The following is a 3,737-nucleotide window of genomic DNA, read 5'->3' as shown; positions in this document are numbered from 1 at the left end:
TTCGCTGCACCTTTCCAGAGTCTCCCACTTGATGCGCCGATCCACAACTTTAAACCAGGTGACCAGGTCCTGGTACAGAAGTGGAGAAAGGATCCTCTTGCGGAAACGTGGGAGGGACCCTACCAGGTGCTGCTAACTACACACACAGCTGTTCGCTTATCAAACAGCGATAAGTGGACCCATTGCTCGAGGGTGAAGCCTTTTCATTAGGAGAACACCAACTCCCAGGGTGTGGTCACTCCAAAAGCTGATAACACCTGGGAACAAAAAGCCAACAAATGGAAAAGTGAACCTGCTGGAGGTTTGAAGTTACGCTTGCAAAGATGTGAACCCTAGTCTATTTGTTGGGACTCTTGTCCCTTTTAGGTATATCGAACCCAAAGGTTATGTCCACCTGTTGTACTTGTTCTCAAAACGAGCTTGCAACCCTCAGTAAGGCTCAGTATGACTGCAAAATCGCTTAGCTCTTGATTATCTGCTCCTTCAGCCCCTGTGCAGCCTTGCTTGCCAGGCCTTCCCCATACAGAAGGCAGACATCCTGAGGGTGCAAAAGAAAAACGTCAGCACAACAAGCACAGAAAACAACGAAGGGCAAAGCACAAATAACTGCCAGACTTCGACAACCCCACACGGCTCCAAGCAAGCATTTACCAACTTCAGGATCTGCCCATCCAACACCAACGCACCGTGCAGCATCCTGTTCCTCCAGCTTCACCCTCTGTGGGCACAGCTCCGCTCCACTCGCTGAGCCACTGTACATTTCCCTCCACGCAGGCCAGAACCCTAGAAGGGACAAAACAGGCAGTCGCCGCAGGGACACAACTGAACAGAAGAAGGAACCCACAGGTACAATTCCCACCCCACACACCCAGGCACCGGGTCAAAGCGCTCCAAAGGGGTGCTCAGCTAAGATGCACCCCATCCAGCCGCAGAAAAGGCCCCACCCCTGACAGGCAGCCCTCACCACGCCAGGTGTTATGCTACTCCTTCTTCAGTCCTCACTTGTCCCCGCTTCACTTCCTCTCCTCTCACAGGGTGCAGGAACCTCCTGAGGGCACACGGGAAACTTCGTGACCTAACAAAAGTGCAAGGCACAAGCAACTGCCCCGCTGCAAGACAATCCCACACCACTCCAACTAAGCTCTTACCCGCCAGAGGCTCTGCCCATGCAAGCAGCTCCAGCCAACAGACTGAGGCCTCACTCCTGGTGACCCAAAAATGACCACAGGTGCACAGCCGCCCGCTTCCTCCACCTCCTTCTACATGGTGCCGGATCTACATCTCTTCTTCTCTACCACAGCTCCTGTCCACTCAAGTCCAAACAATGGCATTGTGGTGGGAGAAAACACCCTGGGGTTCATTGTCTAGCTGCATAGGAACTAGACAACACGGGTAAAGTTTACTGCAGTTTATTTGCTCGAGCAATGACCATAAAGCCAGCAAAGAGGCAAAATGGCCCCCCCTCAAGGGTGGGGCGATCTTTTATACTTTTTACAACAAGGCAAGACTACAGGGTTAACAAAAAGCAATACTTGGGCGGTGCTTCACAGATCTTCAGAACAGCATATTTCTATTAAGCTGAACTAGCACTTTCTAAAAGGTAAAAGTTAAGTAACAGTAACATTATGATAGGTTAGCAAAAACTTGCACAGTAGTAGATACTTCTTAAGGACACGATCACTGTACTTAGAACAATGGCTTCTTTGTGTTATCTTGTTCCTTGGTGTATCTGGTTTACAGCACATAGACACAGATTCACTTGCTGCATTTTACTCAGAAAATGGTTAACACAGTTAAAATGATTACTTGACACAAGCAAAGGCTTAGCTATCATTCTGCCTTGTGGTCAGCGGCATTGCTAGGCCACAGGTCATGCCTTGTATTCAGCTGTAAAGCTAATACTTCTTAAAAATCCAAATTATTGTTAACCTAACTATTTTATTTCAGGGTAATAACAAACATGCTCACCACAGCATCACACCCAAAACAACAAGCAATTACGACATGGAACACAAATCACATCTCACATTACGAAGCAGAACCCCCCCACCACCTCCAACCCAGGACTCCAGACACAGCACATACCCACCCCCAAACAAGCAACACAGGGTGCAGTCAGACCCCTCCCAAATGAGGGGACCAATTTAAGTGCCAACACAGCCCTCCTTCCAGCTCTGGGAAGAGGAAAGGAAGAACAAGAAGTGCTGCAGTGATATTAAAAATCCAAGTAGAAAGAAACACCAGTGACAAACGAAGAAAGACAGAAAAAAGTGCAGTTCCCAGAACTGAAGGGAGGCCACTGGCACCAGCAACAGGCAGGCAGAGGTAGAGACGCAGGTACCCGCTCCTCTGCCCCACCACACCCAGGGATAAGATCTGCACCCAGATGCCAGGACCAAACCCTGAAAACCCCTGTACACTCAAAGGCTATTTTCAGCCTTTACAAACAGAGCCAGGACTCGCACACAGACTAAACCCAACCCAGGCATACACCACCCAGCTTTGGGGCACGCCAGGAGGCCAGAACCCCCCTGGAAGCAAGAAGCTCCAGCCACTAGGCGTTTGCTCCCTCACCCAAAAAACTCCAGGGCAGAAACCACTCGCCACCCCCCACACCGCTCCCTAACCAAGCCCACCTTTAAGCATTCTGTTCCTTCATCTTCCATCACCATGGCACAGCAATTCCCTGTATCCTTCTTCCCCACAACATAGACTGTGCTGCAAAAAGAACAGAAACCTGGTTAGCCCAAAGAGGGGAAGTAAGGGCACAAAGCTAGAGACAAGGAAAGCTCCTGTGCAAACACCCAGCAGACACATCCAAACCCGCTACTCGCTAGCTGAGCTCTCAAAGGCTCGTCTGTGGCTGCCCAGAGCTGAATGTTCACAGGTAATCAAAAAGCGATGCACTACAGCAACCACCATACACACGGTACAACCTGCAAAGGTACACACACAAAACCTCCTGCAAACATGATAGAACAAGCGTGGAAGGAGGAGTCAGACAGGAAGACAAATGCATGACATTGCTCCAAGGAAGCTCAGACCCACCGCAGGTTACAGCCAGGTGATACCACATGGGCAGAGGCCTGGCACCACACAAAATCGGGAAATCACAAGACAGCTGTGCATTTCCTCGTCTGCCATCTCTGGGGCTCTTCACTTCGTCTTCCCAGTGTCTGCTTCACAGGCCTGAAGCCTTGGCAAGAGGGCTCCTCCCCACACACACACACACAAGAGACACAACTCAGAGGCCTCACAGCACTGGCGGCAGTAGACCCTCCTTGCCAAGACCCCACGGGCAACTTTTTTTTAAACCACCCCCTGCCATAGCTATGAGGGTGCAGCCAGAGCCCTCTCAGGGCTTTCCCCTATCAAGCAAGGGAAGCAATTTAGATGTGCAAACACGGGTCAGCTGCCAGTTCTGGGAAGAGCAGAGAAAGGCTGCAGCAACTTTGAAGAAAACAAGACAAACAGAAAGGCACACAGACACAGGACAAGCCATTCCCAGCACTGGTGGCAGAGCCTGTGGCAATACAAACAGCTAGGCAGTAACTCAGACAAAAAACATGTGGCCCAGCACAACCTGGGTAGGGCCAGACACCAGCACCCAAATACTGGAGCTAACCCAGCTGAAGGATCCAGAACAGCTAGTGGCAGGGATGCTCAAGCCTCATGTAGAGCCAGATGAGGGATCCCTGACCACAGCGTGCCACCACAGAAGGAGGAAGGGAACCTCA

General features: G+C 50.7%; 1 long non-coding RNA gene across 2 annotated transcripts; it reads right to left on the bottom strand.

The window, feature by feature from the left end:
• Positions 1-450: 450 nt before the first annotated feature.
• Positions 451-2,859, bottom strand: LOC102369685. Of its 2 annotated transcripts, none has more exons than XR_325033.3 (5): positions 2,637-2,859; positions 1,149-1,303; positions 965-1,048; positions 652-783; positions 451-538 (listed from the first exon to the last, which is right to left on the bottom strand). It is a non-coding gene; the product is annotated as an uncharacterized LOC102369685 (long non-coding RNA). The 2 variants fall into 2 exon arrangements; XR_325032.3 differs by having other exon boundaries at positions 477-538; positions 687-783.
• Between the last annotated feature and the right edge of the window lie 878 nt (positions 2,860-3,737).

Source organism: Alligator sinensis, unplaced genomic scaffold (genome assembly GCF_000455745.1).
Source record: "Alligator sinensis unplaced genomic scaffold, ASM45574v1 scaffold961_1, whole genome shotgun sequence".
Taxonomy (NCBI): domain Eukaryota; kingdom Metazoa; phylum Chordata; order Crocodylia; family Alligatoridae; genus Alligator; species Alligator sinensis.
The sequence above is the reverse complement of the archived record's forward strand: the minus strand, read 5'-3'. Positions and strand labels throughout refer to the sequence as shown.